The sequence below is a fragment of the Xyrauchen texanus genome, chromosome 26 (genome assembly GCF_025860055.1).
Source record: "Xyrauchen texanus isolate HMW12.3.18 chromosome 26, RBS_HiC_50CHRs, whole genome shotgun sequence".
Lineage (NCBI taxonomy): Eukaryota > Metazoa > Chordata > Actinopteri > Cypriniformes > Catostomidae > Xyrauchen > Xyrauchen texanus.
The window spans coordinates 41369861-41389937 of NC_068301.1; the positions used below are offsets into that span (position 1 = coordinate 41369861).

General features: G+C 39.5%; 1 protein-coding gene and 1 pseudogene across 2 annotated transcripts in view; both read right to left on the minus strand.

Moving 5' to 3' along the window:
• Window positions 1–20077, minus strand: part of LOC127620061 (uncharacterized) — a 328707-nt gene that overhangs the window by 162915 nt on the left and 145715 nt on the right. The gene's annotated exons all lie outside the window — the stretch shown is intronic.
• Window positions 5678–5796, minus strand: LOC127620499 (uncharacterized; annotated as a pseudogene).

The window sequence follows — 20077 nt, forward strand, 5'->3', positions numbered from 1 at the left end:
AATGTATGTAGGCTAAGTTGTATACAATAACTTGGCATTATCATGGATGAAGCTTATCATATTACACCTTGAAGGAGCAAGTGATGATCGTTTGCCATTGAGCAGTAGGCCAGTGGAACTAAACATGCATTCCACCGGCACACTACCTGGTGAAATGGAGAGGTAGCACCGGGCCATAGCGGACAGTGTGGGGAAAATATTGCTATGGGTTCGCCAAAAGTCCAATACTCCTTGGTCTCTTGTTCTCACTGCCAGAAAAGCATCTATCTCTTGGTCAAGGATAGAACTTGAAGAATGAGCTTCTGCATCTTCTTGTGCATCTTCTTTGCGTTTCGCACTTCCTCCCACATCTTTATCATCAAACTTTTGTTGAATTTATGATAAATCTACAGACACAAACAGACAAAGTGTAGATAAATGTGTATTTCGGACTTTTTTTCACCACAAGTCTGAAAGAAGACATGTTATTGAAGACAAATATCCAAAAATCTCAAAATTGACCAGTAAAAAAAATGATGTTTTTGCCTGCCGTGACTCGCCTTAATATAATCACACACTGTTATCAGTATTATTTTGGACAAAGTTTTGCACATTTCACTTCAATGTACACTGAAGCATGCATCGTGAATTAGCAATGTGGAAACGGTGGTTTGTTACTGTAGTAATATCACGTTCAGTGCTATAAATCTCTCCGTTCCAGAATATTTGGTTCATAACATCAATCTTTGATTCAGGTGTTTGTGCAACTGTGCCCTGAAGATTTAACAAAAGTCTGGGTAGGCCTAAGTTAAAAAAAAAAAGTAAGTAGGAATTAGGAAAGTATGTGAGAAGTGAGATCAAAATTACCTTGCTTGCTTCTTTCCGCCATTTCACCTCAGTGCGAGAAAAAATGCATCGCTTCTTCTGTACTGGAAAAGCGAGCAATTTTAATTGGTCGTCAATTCACTGTGAGTCTGTGTATCGTAGCAACGAGCACAAGACTGTGCTGTTATGAATCCAGTGGGAAAATAGATCTCGTGTATTGTTTATATATTTCGTGTGTGTATGTCTCTATGTGATAGAATTATTATTTGATGCAAATAATTCTAGCCGGCTCAGCCAAACTTTATCAGATGGCGGCTCAATTTGGCTTACGAAATTATTGGCTGGCGGCGGCTGAAATTCTAAATGGCGCAAATGGCGGCGCCTGGCGGCGGCTTCGGGGTCTAGGCAGACCACAATTTTTTGAACCCCGGGCCCGGTACATTGATGTCCCAGCAAAAATCCTTTACGAAGGAACCACGGGGATGGGTGCAGAACAAAACACGGACAGTTCGTTCACACCTGCAAAATAAAAACACACATCAGAAACAAAACAAAGCCCAAGCATTCAGATGACCCTGGCTTTGTAACAAAAACCCGTACCTTATTTAACACAAAAATAATATCAGGCAGGAACAGCCTCCTGCAATTGACAAAATTGAAAAACACCTGTCAGAGGTCATCAAACCGGCTTTGCCAAACCCCACAACACAAGCCCTCATTGAAGGCAATGCCAAAAACTGGGCCTATACCACTATGAAGACGCATTGGTAGAAGAAATGGCTAAACTCCAGCACATTCCCTCCCAGGGCTGGGATGAATGATTCAATACGGCCATATTATGGGCTAAACGTGGTATTGGTAAAAGACTGAAAGACAAAAAAATACACGAGGCTCACAGGTTGGTAGGGAAGAGATGGCATACCTCCGTTCCTGCCTTGGATTCTGGAGGAAGCGGAGACCCAAAATCTCTCTCCCGCTCCTCCTCTCCCAGAAAACACAATGGCTAATACAGTTACGGTGCAGGCTTTGGTGCACACCATGACAGATGCACAATCTCTGTCTGAAATATCCACCCCCTTAGTAACAAAACCGACCAAAACAGCATGCACGATGACAGACCCACCGAACGATTGGTCTCCTATTACAGAGGAGGACTCAGACAGTCATTCAGAGATTACCTTAAATCTTCCTGCCTCCCCAAAAGAACAACGCACTCCTTACGATCGTCCCGACCCCTGTGTCAGACAAGAACAAGACCTGATCCTTATTGAGGATCAAGGGGAACGGGATAATCTGCTCACAAAGAGTCACCTTAAGCCCTGAAAAAGCCACCAGCCTCAAGACAGCCACACAGGCTCGTTTAAGTGTCGAACTCAACACACCTTCTGGAGCACAACGTGACTCCCAGGAGGACGGACCGAATAGACACCTAAACACGTCCAGAAAAATTATAGAATGGAAGCTAACTGTGGAAAAAAATGGCTCGTTATCGGGGACTCCAATCTGTCCAAAATTCCACCTTTTAAGAAGCCTGACCTCCAAATAGAAAGCTATCCAGGGGCCACGTTCAGACACATGGAGGCTGTGATCAGTAAAAACGCAGTCTCCACTGACGTGGAACTTGTCATCTTATCATTAGGGATTAACAGCCGGGTGCAGAACGCCAAAGACACTGCCATCAAACAGATGCAGTCGGCTTTAAGAGCGTCAAAAGAAACATTTCCACTGGCAGAAATTTGGGTTCAAGAGGTGAACTTTTCAGGAATGCTCCCAACAAAGGAGCAGACACAATTGACCATCCTGAACGCCAATTGAATCTGAATCTGCCAATTTAAAACACATTCCGGCCCTGTCCAGATCTGAGTTTCACACTGAAAGTGACCATATACACTGGACTGTGGACACAGCCAGAAACATGCTCCAGCACTGGCTTCAACATTTAAAATAAATCTCCCCACAAGCCTGCATGCGCAGGAGGGGCATCAGAACATTGTAATCCTATCTAAAAAATTCCATATCACTCCCCGACAACTTTGTCTGCTCAACAGGGGTTTGACCTTTATTCCATCGGGTAGAATGAGCAGAAAACGCCACGAAATGCAGACACGATACGACCTGCAACAATACCATAGGAGACTTAAATTGGCAGCCTATTTCCAAAATGAGACGGACTCAAATCCCCCTCCATTCACACCCAAATCGGACTGGGTCCCACCTGCAGACAAACTACCCGCAGATCTCCGCACGTTATTCGAAAGGGATCTGGAATATCTTAAACATTTTAGACTGTCCCAGGAAGAGCTTAGCCTCACTCTGGAGGAAACTAACGCTCTAAAACAGTTAAAGAGCGATAAACAGATTGTCATTAAACCTGCAGACAAGGGCAGTGTGATAGTCATATGGGACCGAGAACAATATTTATGGGAGGGATATAGACAATTGAATGACCCAAAATATTACCAGAAATTGGATAGACCCATTTTTTTAGACACTGTACCTATGGTCAAAAATATAGCCTAAACCCTATATCAGAAAAAACACATCAACGCAAAACAAAAGTCCTACCTATTGGGTAACACGGTACCTAGAAGCAGGAGGTTCTACATGCTCCCCAAAATACACAAAGACTCGACCAAATGGAGCAAACCTCACGAAATTACCCCAGGAAGGCCTATAGTATCCAATTGCAGCAGTGAAACGTACTATACGGCCACATTTTTAGATTTTTACTTAAATCCTCTTTCGACGGGCCACCCCAGCTATATAAAAGACACGTATGATTTTGTCCAGAAAGTCAAAGGACTAAAAATTCCCCAAAAGGCCATACTGTTCACTATGGACATGGATAGCCTTTACACAAACATCGACATCCAAGAAGGAATTCAGGCCATTAAAAACATTTTTTTTTAAAACCCAGACACCTCCAGGCCCGACAAAGAACTCATCCAATTATTAGAAATAAATTTAAACAAACGATTTTGAGTTCAATGGGGAATTTTTCCTGCAAATTAAAGGCACGGCGATGGGCAAGAAGTGTTCCCCGGCCTACGCCAACATATTTATGGCAGAATGGGAGGCTTCGGCCTTATCCTGATGCCACAAACAGCCTCTTCACTATTTTAGGTGCCTAGATGATATCTGGGGAGTATGGACTCACTCCGAAGACTGGTTCAAGGAATGTGTGGCCACACTAAATAACCATAACCCATCTATAAAATTAAAATCCACCACCAGTCACCTATCGGTAGACTTTCTGGATACCACAACTTACAAGGGTCCAGATTTCAACTCGTCACACAAATTGGACATTAAAGTCTTCTTCAAAGAAACCGACACGCATGCCCTACTACATAAAAGGAGTTTTCACCCCAAACACACTTACTCAGGCCTGGTCAAGTCGCCGGGACTTCAGAGAAGTGACACGAATCCTCTTCAAAGCGCTCCGGCCCAGAGGATATAACAGGTCCTTCTTGAGAAAGGTTTTTAAATCATACTTGACAAGGGCCCAGGCGGAGGGGACCGGCGTCCCCTTTGTCCTGACTTACTCCTCGGCCGCTCTGAAACTGACCAAAGAGGTAAAGTCTAACTTCCAGAACATATTGGGACAGACACAAATATTGAAGAACCACAGAGTTATTGCAGCATTTAGAAAAAACAAGAGTTTACAAGACTATCTAATTAGAGCCAAACTCCATCCTCTTCACAACACGAAACCCAAACATCAGGGACAATATTTGGAACAAAAAGGATACATACAAAACAAGTTCACAAAAGAGGTTTTCAATACTTACCAATCAGGAATGGTACACTGTAAAAACTGCATTTACCTCATCACCTGCAAACAATGTGGAGCTCAATATGTGGGAGAGACGGGCAACACCATTCTGGTCAGAATGACACAACATAAATACAACATTCTGAGAAGAAGACAAAACAACACTTACCTGGTCCAACATTTCCTTAACCACGGATGGGAATGCTTCCGGGTCACGGTCCTACAGGCCAACCCGCAATGGTCCGTGCCCCAGAGAAAAAGAGCAGAGAGAATTTGGATCAATAAATTAGGCACTATATATCCCCAAAGCCTGAATGGGAAGTGAATCCAGTCGAGTGAGCGACATTGATGGCCTGTGCACACTGGTTAGCGCCTACCCTCCTTAACTAACACTTCCTAACCCCTTTACCTAACGCTAACCCCTAAACCTAACCACTAAACCTAACCTTAAACCCAACCCCTAAACCTAACCGCTAACCCTTACCCTAAACCTAACCCTAACCTAACATAACCCTTGATACATGACCCCTAACCCTAACCAGAATAACCCTGGGCAAAACAGCCCTCCAACCCTGTGGTCAAAACCTTGACGGCTGACCCTTCCACAGCCCTAAACTTAACCATCACAACTGCCTGTGTATCACCAACCCGTGACACATGAACCCTCCCAGCTCCTAAACCTAATCATTCTAACCCTCTATTTATTATCCCTGGACTGACCAGCCCCAAACAGGCCCTTAACCCTAACCAGAAAAACCCTGGGCAACACAGCCCTCCATAAAATAGCCCGAGGCCAAATAGTCCGCTCATGAACACTCAATGAAATAAATAAATAAATAAATATTATAAAATATTATACATTACCACATATATTTCATCCTGGAGTTCAGTAGGGCTTCGGTGCCAGACAGGTTGACCTCCTGACCTTCCAGACTGGTGAGTGATCCTGGGACCTGAAATGACAAAAGACAAAAAAACAAAATCATATAACAAGTAGGAGTCTGTGGTGGGATCCCTCCTGATCCCACACCATTGCAAAGCGGTCAGCAGAACGGATGGACTTACAGAAATCCTAATTCTAACCCTAACAACTAAAAAAGCTTACAACACCTGGAATTCCCAAGCAGTCTCCCATCCAAGTACTAACCAGGCCCAAACATGCTTAGCTTCCAAGATCAGACAAGTTCAGGCATGCTCAGGGTGGTATGGCCATAAGCAAGAGTAGCTGCTACCAGCAGGCTATTTAAAGCAAGCGCACTGCACGTATCCTTACGCTGCTCTTCCATCATTGACACATGTCCAAGGCAGTCTCCAATCCAAATACTAACCAGGTCAAACCCTGCTTAGCTTCCGAGATCAGACGAGTTCGGGCGTGCTTTTTTTTTTTTATTGAAAACTTTTCAAACAATAAATACAAAATCATTGTGTTTTCTTACAGTTTATTGAATAACAAGATGATGCACATAAGAAAAGGATTCAGAGTTAAAACATATTCAACCTATAAAACAAAATAAATTAAAAGACATCTTCTACAGGCAGAATCATATTATATTACTTTAAAACATTCAGTACATAAATATTACTTAAAAACCAAATCACTTCCAGGTACATTCCATGTTAAATCTTTTAAAACTTTAGAAACCCTTGGAGTAAAAACAACATAAAAAGCTTCCAACATATTTTCACTCTTAAAATACCAATACAGCCCTTCAATATATCTTTCTGTTTTCTTTTTAAGAACATTCCAAACATTAAGCATCACTCTTCCTCCTTTGGCCACATTTCTTCTTTCCCATACTGCATTTTTTATCAACATTACTAACAGGTTCACCAACTTTTTACTTTGACAATTTTCCTCCTATCCAATCATCACTATCCTCTTCCATTCCATTACCTCTTCGTCCCAGTCCTCAATTAATTATTTTATCATCTTTTTGCATTTTCTGTAAAAACCCTCCAACTCTTTACAGTATAGAAACAAGTGTAAAATTCCTTCGTCCTCGTCTTTGCAGACTTTACATGTTGCATTCTGTTCCATTCCATTCTTAGTTAAAATACAATCGGTAAAAATTACTTTGTGCCTTATAAAATACTCTAAACATTCCAGTTTGGTTTCCACAATCTTTCCCCTCATATTTCTCCATATACTTTCTTTTTTCAGATCTTTAAATCTCTGTACCCAAAAATTGTTAACTACTGGTTCTTTAAAAACACCATCTCTAATATGACAAAAAACTTTTTCACATTACACTCCTTAAAATTACATAGTTCCCCTTTCAGTCTGACATAAATGTCTTTCTCTTCCTTCCATTCCTCCATGTTTTCTATTCTTTTAATCCATTCCTTCGGTATTGAGTTTTTGATAATTTCATATTTATTTTCTATTTCTCGTTTGTTACATTCCTCTTTTGCTTCCTTCATTGCATCCATTATAAATTGTGATGGTAAAAACCCTTCTTTAAATTCATACAAAACATCGCTTACCCTTGTTATTCCCACCTCCATCCATTTTTTAAACAAGATATCTTCCCCATGTCTTAAAATGCTTTTGTTTAAGAATAGAGGTTGATTTAAGATGTTTTCTCTTCCTTTCAGATTATAATCTATTACAGTTAAGAAATTCCCCCCAAGCACTTAAAATCTCCTTATAGAAGTCAGGTAATCCTTCCACCATCCAGTTTTTTGTTTTCATCCATAAAATATCCTCCCCCAAATTAAAATTCCCACATTTGTTTAAAAAATATTTCATAACTTTCTTCCATTCTGTTTCATTTTTGTCTTGCAACAATTTTTTGACTATTTTAACTCTTAAGCAGTTTTTCATTTGTTTAATATCCAAACCCCCCTCTAATGGTCCTAATAAGGAATTGTATGCTATTCTCGGGGGTTTACCCTCCCACAAAAACCAGAGAAAACATTTCTTAAACAAAGGCATTTCTGTCACATATAAAACGTACCACTACTTTGAGGCCATTAAAACATTCAATACTAAAACCTTCCCTTTCAAATGTAAAGCCCTCATTCTCCAAAATCCTCTGTTCTATTCCTGTTATCAATTCCTCCCACATTTTTTCTATTACTTGCCTCCCATCCTTTCCCATTAAAATCCCTAAAATCCTAATTTCTTTAACTTCTTTAAAATTAAAACATTCCGTTAAAACTGACGTTGCCCCGAACCTCATATACACTGTCTTGTCTTCAATAATTTTACTTCCTGATCCTTTGCAAAATTCTTGTACATTCTTCATTACTTGTTTTACATCCTCTTTCCATTTAACTATTATTGTTGTGTCGTCCACATATCGAAAAATGTTCCCTTCTGCTTTGCTTTCTTGTATTTGAATTCCTTTTATTTTCTCTTCTTTTCGTATTGCTAGGCCCAAAGGTTCTGCTACAAGAGAGTATAATAAAGTTGAGAGTGGACATCCTTGTCTAATTGATCTAGTTATTTTAAAACATTCCTTTAAAAACCTGTTACATTTTATTTTTGTTAAAGCACCCTTGTATAAAATCTTTATCCATTTCATAAAATTCTCACCAAACCCAAACCTATTTAAAACCCCAAACAAATATTCATGCTCCACTCTATCAAAAGCCTTTTCGAAGTCTAAGCTGATCACATACCCGTCATCATTCTTTTCTTTTATGTATTGTATTGTGTCCTTATGCTGTAATTGTGTTATTATGTCTGCTATGTCTCTTCCTTTTACTGCATATGCTTGATTTAATTTTATTATTTGTGGCATCACTTCTTTTAACCTGTTTGCTAATATCTTTGCTAATATCTTTAAATCGGTATTTAACATTGTTATTGGCCTGTAGTTTTTTAAATCAGATTGTTCCCCTTTCCTTTTATATATTAGCTTCATCAGCCCCATTCCCATCCTTTCATTCATTTCTTCCTCTTTAAAAATTTCCTTAAACTTCTTTTAAAATCTCTAAAATGTCCTTAAAACGTATATAAAATTCACTTCCCAAACCATCTATCCTGGGCTTTTCCTTTTATTTAGTTGAACTATCGCTCTTTCGATCTCCTCGTTCTTGATTTCCCCCTCACATTCCTTTTTATCCTCTTCACTTAAATTTGTTTCAATATAATTTAACAGTTTCTTTTTTTCCTCCTCTTCCACTCCTCTTGTTTTAAAAAGATCCCCATAAAAAAAACCTTTATCTCTTCTAGCACTTTTTCATTCCCCTCCACAAGCTCTCCACTTCTCCCTTTTATTTCTTTTATTATTCCAACTTTCGCCCTTTTTTTCTCCAAGTCAAAAAAAACTTGGTGCATTTCTCCCCCTCCACCATATATTTGGACTTACTACTTAATCTTGCCCCCTCATATTCTTTTTCTTCTATTTCTTTCAGTTTCTCTATTTCTTCTATATATTTTTTATGTCTTTATTTTCATTATTTAATTATCTTTCTAACGTCTCCTTTATTTCTTTTTCTTTGTGTCTTTTACATATTTGTAAGATTCTGCAATACTTTATTGACATTTTTTTTTACTAGATATTTAACATTCTCCCACCACATTCTTTTATCTTCTTGATACATTGCATTATCCTTCTCTTTCTCTATGATTCCTTTTATCTCTGCCACATAACCTTCATTCTTTAAAATCTCTGTATTTAAAATCCATGTACCCGGTATCCTTTGCACATTACTCCAATCTATTTTGAAATGTAAAAACTTATGATCACTAAAACTGGTTTCTACATAGCACATAATCAATTCTTGTTTTACATATAAAATGCCCCACTATTTGTTTCCTTGAATAAACCTCTTTCTCTCAATTTCTTTCCCTCCATACATCTATTAATTTATTTTCTCTCATCACTTTGTTTAATTCTTTCCTTCCTGTGTCCTATTTAAAAACCATCCCCTCTGCCATGTCTAGTTTGCTGAAAACTGTGTTAAAATCCCCCATTATTATTTCCTTATATTTTTTTATTCCACTCCTTAAACAGTTAAAAAATTATTTATTTTCTTTCTCTTCTGTTGGTGCGTGTACATTTACTAAAATTAATTCACGTCCTTCCTAATTTACTTCCACAGCCATGCATTTTTCCATCTCATCTTTTCTCATTAAAAGCGCCACCTCTCTTCCAAGCCTACCATCCCCATTATTATATAAAATATCTCCTTCCCATTTCTTTTTGTATTCCATCATCACACTCTCTTTCCAATTTGTTTCTTGTAAAACAATGACATCTTCTCCTCTACATTTTTCTTTCACTCTTTCAAATTTTCCCATGTCCATCAGTCCCCTTGAATTAAAAGTAACACAGCTTAAAACCATTAAAAGAAATAAAAATAAATACCTAAAAACCATTATTCTCCATTTTCTCCTTCCAGACCCTTTAACACTTCATATCTGTTTGCCTGTTCACCTTGGCTTCTTGTCATAGTCTTTTTTCTTGCATTTTCAAAATTTGGTGTTTCCTTCAATGATCTCCTTCTTATTTTTCCTCTCCCCCTCCTGTCTTCGTCCATATTGTCCGTTATTTCCTCTTCAATTTCCGTCTCTTTACTTCCATCTCTGATCCATCCTTCCTGGTCCATCTTTCTTCATGTTATCCCGATAGCTTTTAAAATTGTCCGATATCTCCATTGCTGTCCTTTGTGTGTCCTGCTCCATTGTTTGTTCCTTATCGTTCTCTTGTTCTCTTTCTCCTTTCTCTCTGTTGCTCGCTCCTTCTTCCACTTCTTTTTGTCGTACATTTTCTTCCTCTTGTCCTTCATCATTTTGTCTTTCATCCCCGTTGTTTCCTTCTTGCACCTGTCCGTCCACCCAATGCTCCCTACCTCTTTCCTCTTTCTCCATCCAACACTCAAATTTATTTAAAATCTCCTGACACTCCGAGCACCTGACTGTGTTACAGTCTCTTGTGAAGTGTCCCTTTTCTTCACATTTGTAGCACTTGAATTCTGGGCACTCTTTAAGCAGATGATCCGGGCTCATGCACAGCCTACAGGTCTTCACCTGGTGACTGTGCACCACCCTAAAATACTGCTGCCCTTCTGCGGTTTCCAGCCTTGTGCTGTAGGGCAATGATGCCACTTCTTTAGGGAACCTTACTTTAAGGAACCTCGTTCCATCCTCGATTCCAGTGCCCGGTTAGCATCTTCTTTTAATTTTTGATATGGGGTTGACTCATCATCCCTCCAATTTTCCAATTATTTCTCTATCATCCAGGTAGATGGGCATGTGCATGATGGAAACAACATAGTCTCTATTTTGTAGTTTTTTTATTTCACAATTCACTCCTTTTATATTCAGTCCATCAGTCAATTCCTCACATGTTTCCTCATTTTCCATTGTTAGTTCATATTAATTTCCTTGTCTTGGTCTTAAATCTAGAATTTTCCCATTTCCACATTTATCTACCACTGCTTTGATAATATCCACCGCTCTTACCTCATTAACATTCTCCACATTCACAATCATCGTCGCCTCCTTTAAGTACTTCCTTCCATCGATTTTGTCTTGAACGTCTTGTTTTTTCTCTTGTCATGCTCGTTGATGATAATCCAGTCTGGTGTCGTTTGCCATGCGTTTCTCTCCAGCCATTCCAGTGTCGTTTGTCATTCATGTTCCTCCAGCCATTCCAGTGTTGTTTGTCATTCGTGTTCCTCCAGCCAGTCCAGTGTCGTTTGTCATTAATCCGTCCATTTTAAGAAAAAACAAACAAAAACAGTGTTTAAACTCCCCCCAAACAGCATGTGCTGCAGGGAGGAATTAAACAAACAAAAAAAGACAAAAAAACAAAAAAGACTAAACATTGATAAAAATAAAAACTAGTTTAAACACAAAACAAAAATAAACACACCGAGTGTTTGGTGTGTCTCTCTCACCAACTGCACACTCCAAACTGCCAACTCACTTCCTGTTTGCTCTATAGCGCCCTCAGGGTGGTATGGCCGTAAGTGAGAGTAGCTGCTACCAACAGGCTAATTAAAGCAAGCGCTTTGCACGCATCCTTACGCTGCTCTCCCATCATTGATACATGTCTTGTATTGCAGCTCTAAAAAAGGAACAACAGACCCTTTCCTCTCAGACATTGTCTATTTTTATTTATTTTTCATGTTGAAAAAGTGCCTCCTCTCTACTCATTCAATTTCAAAGGAGTCATCCACAATACATTTTTCTGCATACCTGTGTCATAGCATCCATGTGGTTTGCTAAAAGAGGGCATACTCAGCTGCACAATGAAATGCTTAACACATAATAATAAGCCAGTGGCCAAAAAAAACTCTTCTCTACATAAAAAATGATCTCAGGTCGCTTTCCTTCAAAAGTGTGTAACGCTCAGCCTAACTGAAAGGTGATGCTACACAAAAATACTATGGTCTTGACCCTATGTTTGAATGGTGATGGGAAGTTTATCAAAAAAGAAGGCTAGGAAGACAACAAATATATTTAAACCCCAAGTGTATTTACTACTAGAAAAAAACATCAAAGTGAATCCATAAATATATGTATACAAATGTACAAAAGACAAACAAGAAAGAAAGAAAAAGATCAGTACTAAAGGTGTATGAAAAGCGGATAAATTGACTGTTGCAGTCCCGTACAATGTCCTGTTTGTGTGTGTGTGTGTGTGTGTGTGTGTGTGTGTGTGTGTGTGTGTGTGTGTGTGTGTGTGTGTGTGTGTGTGTGTGTGTGTGTGTGTGTGTGTGTGTGTGTGTGTGTGTATTGAATCGGCCTCACCGGTGGATATGTTAAGTCCGGGAGCATGACGTGAAGCAGCGCTGTTCTGTGATGAGTCCCAATGGCAAAACCCCCCAAAAACAACGATTAATCCACAGTGGAACATACAATCACAGACTGGAACAGAAGGCTTGGTTAGTTTCCTTAGACGATCCTTCGTTAAAACATCAGAGGGCAACATGTCGCCCGGTACGGCGTTTTTTGGTTCCTAAAACACGGAAGTAATGTCGTGTCAGCTGATTCAAGTGACGTCACGGGGGATTCCTTGGTGCAGCGCGACAAACTCTCGCTTGAGTAAAACTAGAACCAATACACTTTGCTTGGCAATAAACACAGGAAAAATACATATATTAATTATAGCTGTCTCATAAGAACAATTTAGATCTTTTACAGCAATATACATAATCCCCCCCCCCTCCCCCAGCCAGCGGCATAGGAGGAGAGCGTCCATAATAGCGCTTCAGGTAGTCCACATTTACTATATCGGTTCATGGAGGGTTGCCCCAGGACACAGTGTAATTTATTGGCCTGGTTTTACTTGGGCGCTAGCTTGGCAGAGAACTTGTTGGAGGAACTAGAGAGAGGATGTGTTTTAATCCACACCAGGTCACCCATTTGGAAGTGCGCATCTTTCCTACGGTTATTGTAATACTTAGCTTGTTTGCCCTGGCACATCCTCATTCTGTTTCTCACTTCTGCCATACTGTCTTGTCGTTCCACCAGGGAATATGCAGATTGATCAGGTGAAGGTGGTCAGTGGATAAGACGTTCCAGTGGTCCTAGAATATGCCTACCCAGCATGAGTTCAGTAGGGGTCTTCCCTGTGGTTTCTTGCTTGGCGGTGTTAATGGCATAGCGGAATTCAGGTAGCCACTGGTCCCAGGTCTGATGTTGTTGACCCACAGCAATCATGGTTTTTATGGTTCGGTTGATCCTCTCTGTTAGGTTTGACTGTGGGTGATAACTCGTGGTGAGTTTCTGGACACATCCCCGTGTTTTGCACATGTAACGCCCACCCTCAGTGCACCAGGTATGTCAAATAAGGGTGGTGTGGACCAGTGCCTAGGTTCATAGGGAGCCGTAGTGAGACTGGAATGAACAGACAGACATCAATGACAGCAATTTCACTGTAAACAATGAGCAAAAATAAAAATATTAAATGAAAATAAATTTGTTTCTATGCTTAGTCTTTATTTTCTTTCTTTCTAAAGAATTATGAACTCTTATTTAATTATCAAATCTTATTTACTCTATTTTAGTCTAATTTTATGATTCAGCTTACTAAATGTTATGGTTCAGCTTACTAATTTTATTCTTTTAAACTTACTTTAAGGTTTTACAAATTGATTCCCTTTTTATTACTTAATTATTTAAACTAATTTTGTTCCCTAGTGAAAATATATTTTATTTTTTTAATTAAAACCTATTTAAATCAAATTATTGCTCGCTTATATTCCCAGAAATTTGTTTACATTTGATATTCAAATCAAACACTTAAATTTCGTTTCAATTCACATATAAAACCTTACATTTACAATACAGAGCAATTAACAACAGAAATAAAATCAGAAAATACAGAAAACAATTCACATTTAGTCAATCAGTCTTTAGTATGACAAATAAGTCTGTATTTGAAATAACTTAGTCTCTAAAAGCTCAAATCAGCTTTCAGTTTGCAGAAAAAAAACTATTTTCCACGTCCTTGTGAAGTTTAGAAGACACTATTTCAGTCTTACCATCGTGATGAACGAATCAACAGATGAAAAAACGATTGTTGATTAAACAAACTCTGCTTCAACTCACTCCGTCGTTTTGGTGGATTTCCTGCCTCTGTCCAGAGGAAAGATAATATAAGGAATGCTACGGAATGTCAGCAATACTCAAGATTCGTTTGGTGGCTCGCTATCTTGATTCCATGTAGTTTTCATGCGGTGATATGCAGTTTGTTGCGTCACCGTTTTCACAGTTAGAAACTCAACAAAAACAACTAAAAACTTCTGTATCACAAATAACTCACAAAACAAACGTAATCACTCTGTTTCTAGATATACTACCTAGTTTAGATCACAATTTCACTTGTTTTATAATCACTTTTCTCCGCCGATCTTTCCGTGCTCCTGTCTCTTTTTCTCCCCGTCTTCCTCTGCTCCATCATTACTCCTCATTGGTCAACCGTAAAACTCATCCCGAATTTCCATTAAAGGGATACACACACTTAAACTACATACATTCGTTTCATACTGCAACATGAGAACATATACAATATTAAACATCACATGAAGTTTTAATTTCACAAACCTTGAATTCAATTATTTTATTTTAGTTTCTTTTAGCAATTATTTTTAGATTACGGTTTATTATTAGATTTTAGTAATCACTCTGGTTACACACAGATCACACAGGATGCTGGAAGTAAATTGGGGACCCTTTTCGGACACCAGGTATTTGGGTACCCCCCAACGTGTGAATATCTCCTCCCGTAGAATCTTCGCTATTTTCTGTGTTTTACTGTCTCTGAGTGGGAACATTTCCACCCACTTAGTGAAATAATCCACAATGACTAGGAGGTAAGTATTCTGCCTCTTGCTGTTGGGGAAGGGTCCCATTAGGTCCACCCCTAACGTGTGTCCAGGTTCTGTGATCTGTGTTCTCTGCATCAATCCCGATGGTTTGGTATTGCTGGGCTTGTATTTCTGGCATATCTCACAGGTTTGAATGTATTGGCAGACGTCCTTCCGGACAGACAGCCACCATGCCACGTCTAGGATCTTCAGCAGAGTTTTCAACTGTCCGAGATGGCCTCCAAGTGGATTATCATGATAGTAATGCATGAAATCAGATGTTAAGGATTGTGGTACTACAGTTGATCCTTCACTTCTTGGTTTTTCATGGGAACTTTGCGGTACCACACCCCTTGGAGGTCTTCAAAGGTGATGGGTTGGTCTTTGACTGCTCGAGGGTTCATGTTAGACTGCAGGTGAGAGATGGTATCATCCAAACTTTGAGCTTTTGTTATTTCTTGCAGAGAGTGAGGTATGTGCATTGTGTGAAGACATGGTTAGGCAAGGAGCATCATCAGCAACGGGTTTCTCCAGGACCCGGGACAAAGCGTCAGGTTCCTGGTTGAGGCAACCTTTCCTGTGATGAACTTGAAAACTGAACTGTTGCAGGCGGAGTGTCCAGCGGGTAAGGCGTGTGCCGCATGATCCGTGAAGACGTCGAAGGGTCTTCCCTCCAGGTAATGTCTCCACTTTTCTATAGCCCAAACCACTGCTAGACATTCCTTTTCTGAAGTGCTGTAATTTTTTTTTGCTCCAGTTAAGGTCCGTGATGCATACGCCACCACCTTTTCTCCCTCCTCAGAATATTGAGTGAGGATGGCCCCCAGTTAAGTTGAGCTGTCGTTTGAAGAAGTGGCATTTCTTCATACTCAGTGTCAGGTTGGCTTGGGTCAGTCTATGCAGAACCATATCTAAATGTTGAATACGATGTTCTAGTGACTTGGAATAGATTATTATGTCGTCAATATACACAAAACAAATTGTCCCCCTCAGATCAGACAGTACTCTCTCCATCAACCCCATACGGCATCGACTTGAATTAAAACACCTGCCAGTACCCAGACTGCAGATCCAAGGAACTAAACCAGGAAGCTCCTTCCAGGGATTCAAGGATGTCATGAATCAACGGCATTGGGTAAGCGTCTGGTACTGTCTTGCTGTTCAGCTTGTAAGAGCCATCAGGTTTGGGGACCAGGACTACAGGTGAAGACCACGGTGAAAAGGATGGTTCGATGATATCGTCCCGTAGCATCAGGTCTACTTGTTCCTCAATGATCTGCTTCTTAAGAGGAGACTCTGTATGCTCGGGACTTGAGAGGTATGTCATCTGATAATGTGATTATCACTCAAGGTTCCTAGTAGTTCAGCACAGGGAAGGGGCCGGATCTCCAGTTCTCACATTGCTCGATGAAGTTGAGCAACTCCGCTGTCTCACAGGAGTCTCCGAAAGAAGGGAACTCTATTTGGATAGGCAGACGGGCACAGAATGAGGATGCACCTGCCACTACAGATAAGGTATGCACATTAGGATGGTGAGCAAGCACCTGATTTTGAACAATATAAGTATCATCGAGAGATTTCTGAGTGGGAATTTTCTCTCTAGATACTAGAGCTGGGGTCAGTGGTTGATGGACAGTGGAAACTTGGGAGGCATCAGTTGAGTAGGCCTGTAATCTGGTGAGTGTGGGAGTACTAGTGAGCTTCATTTTTCTCATTTGATTTTCCAACTTTGCATCTCTCCTTAGAAAACAATCTGTTACAGCCTTTTCTAATTTTTCCAGTGCCGTACAAAAATAATCCTCCAACCCTGCCAAGCTAGCGTCCACGGCTTGCCTAAAGCTTGCTTCTCGATTTAACGTACTGTCCCTTGACTGTTTAAAATCTTGATCTAAAGTATGTAATTTTTGATTTAGGGCCAATAATTTACCTTTACATTGAGACAAGTCAGCATGCATCAATTGTACCATGTCTATATTCAGTATACTACTTTCATCATTATCCTCATCATCCTCATCATCAGATTGTTCAGTGTCAGACATGTATAATGAACTAATCATTGAAGTTATTTCCTCAGGCGGATTACGCCTGGTTACAAATGGACGTGTGGTAAAATCCACCTCTGTTTGTTCAGTATTAGAATGGTCATTTACAGGTTTCACAGAGTTAACATTAGTCGCAACATTTGACACATCCATTTTAAATTGTAAAGAAAAAAAGAGAGAAAAAAACCCCACCCCAAACAAACACAAAAATAATAATAATAATAATAAAGGGTCCCTGTATGGGCCACCACTATGTAACGCTCAGCCTAACTGAAAGGTGATGCTACACAAAAATACTATGGTCTTGACCCTATGTTTGAATGGTGATGTGAAGTTTATCAAAAAAGAAGGCGGCTAGGAAGACAACAAATATATTTAAACCCCGAGTGTATTTACATCTAGAAAAAAACATCAAAGTGAATCCAGAAATACATATATACAAATGTACAAAACACAAAAAGAAAGAAAGAAAAAGATAAACACTAAAGGTGTATGAAAAGCATACAAAAAACAAAACAAAAACAACGATTAATCCACAGTGGAACATACAATCACAGACTGGAAAAGTAGGCTTGGTTAGTTTCCTTAGACGATCGATCGATAATACATCAGAGGTCAACGTGTCGCCCGGTATGGCGTTTTTCGGTTCCTAAAATACGGAAGTAAAGTCGTGTCAGCTGATTCGAGTGACGTCACGGGGGATTCCCTGGTGCAGCGCGACAAACTCTCGCTTGAGTAAAACTAGAACCAATACACTTTGCTTGGCAATAAACACAGGAAAAATACATATATTAATTATAGCTGTCTTATAAGAACAATTTAGATCTTTTACAGCAATATACATATTCAACCCTTATGTGGCTGCGCTACAAAAATAAAAAAGCCTCTACTGCTTTCTGAAGGAGGCAAGATAAAGGGGCAGGCTGTCCTTTGCCACAGAGAAAGCTAAATGAAAGAAAATCAATCAAACAACCAATTTCCAAAGATAGATAAATAAATAAATCCCAGTTGAGCCAGGGGGTAGTGTTTGAGTTCAAACAAACAAGGAAGAGCAAAAGCTTACAGCACCTAGTATTCCCAGGCAGTCTCCCATCAAAGAACTAACCACGCCCAGCCCTGCTTAGCTTCCAAGATCAGCGGTCTTTTTTTTTTTTTTTTTTTTTTTTTTATCTTTTTCATTTTGCTTTCAATTCACAGATTTTCAATTACATTATATCATCACATACACACATTTCACTTTGTTTATATAGTTCCATAAACATACTAAAAAAGGGGGAAAGGAAAAAAGAAATATACAAAAATATGTTGGCATTTACTCAATTTGCAACAACCAATCCCAACCAAATAGTTTTATTTTTACCAATTGAAGTATATGTCTTCCCCTGGCTCTTGATATATTAACTTATTGTATTTACAAAAAACTCTTTCACCTCTTTCTCTCCATATTTGCAAAACAGATCTACATCTCTTTTTGTTATTGACTTAAATAAATCTTTTATTTTTACTTTCCTCCCCTCAAAATGTGCATAGTTTCTTCTTAGAACCACTGCTAGTCTGGCATGACTTAATATAAAATTAATTAGGCAATTGTCCATTCTTTTCTTTTTCTCCAAAACCCAAACAAAAATATTTTACTCCATTCCTCCTCTGATTCAACTTCCACACCCCAGTTCTCTATTAACAATCTTTTTAGAAAGTCAAAAAAAAAATCAACCAAAGCCTCACATCTCAAAAAATAATGAAATAAAACATTTAAGCAAATATCACATACCCGACCGTGGTTCTTTTCTCTGTTCTGCCTGTTCTCGGTCCATCTCAGACTTTCTCTTTGCACAGTCTTTTGAGTTTTGCTTTCAGTCCTTCTCCATTTCCTACATCTCTCTTTTTCCGCTGCTACTTTCTCTGATTTCTGGTACAGTCTCTGTCTTTTTCTCTTCTCCACTTCTTTCCTCTTTATTGTTTTCTCCTTTTCTCCTCCTCCTCTTCCTCATCCTCTTCCTCGCTCTCTCCCGACCGCTCCATTTCTTCCTCACCATCATTCTCTTCACTGGAACTTTCAGCTCTATCTTGCCATACTATTTGGTTTCTTTCTTCAACTCGCACAGCTCCATCCGTCCCTTGCATTTCCACATCATCAGTTGTCTTCTCGCCTTGTCCCTTTATCAGAATATTGTTTCTTCTTTCACCTTCTTCTTGTCTATCCATCCGCTCTCTCCCTGTTCCCATCCGTTCTTCACAATCTCTTGCATAGTGTCCACTCTTGCCACACTTAAAGCACTTAAATTCAGGGCACTCTCTGAATATGTGCCCTGGCTTGATGCAAAGTCTGCAAACACGCACTTGCCTATCATGGATGACCCGAAAATATTCTGTGCCCTTCAGAGTCTCAAACTTTGCGGAGTATGGAAGCGAACATACCTGCTCCGTAAAGCAAACTTTTAGGAACCTTGTTCCATCCACAGTATCCGTTCCAGGCCATACCCGACGTTTAATTGATGAGAGTGGTTTTACCCCCCACTCTTCCAGTTTGGAGAGTATCTTCTCATCCTCCAAATACACCGGCAAGTTGATGAAGGAAACCACCATATCATTATTGATGATATCCCTGGCATGCATCATCACTCCTTGTATCCTCACTCCATCCATTAGTTTCTTTTTCGCTTCATTGTTCTTCATTGTGAGTTCATAGATCCTTTCACCTCTCACCCTGCAACCGATCACCTCTCCACACTCCTTCTTTACTCCCTTCAGCAAATCCATCATTGAGATTTTCTCCGTTCCTTCCACCTCCACCTCCACAGTTAGCTCCTTGCTGTATTTCTCTCTCAAACATCCTAGCATTTCTCTGTTGTTTTCTTCTCTCTCTTTCCGTGCATCTCTTGTAACTTGACTTGCCTCCTGCTGTTTTTGGATCTCTTTGTCTCTTTATTAATTATTTTATCATCCTTAAATTTACCCCAAATAGTCTCGTTTGTTTGTGCTTCGTTTGTGTTGCTTCGGATTTTTAAATATTAGACATTGAATTAAAGGTGATGACGTCACCAGCCGCCCCCGTCCTCCATGCTCTGAATTCACCCAAAATAGGCTCAATTGTTTGTGCTTCGTTTGTGCCAGTAAGTTTCGTTTTTGCAAATGTCTTTTTTTAACAATACAGTTGAAGAAGGTAAGATCCAAATGGCAAACCAAA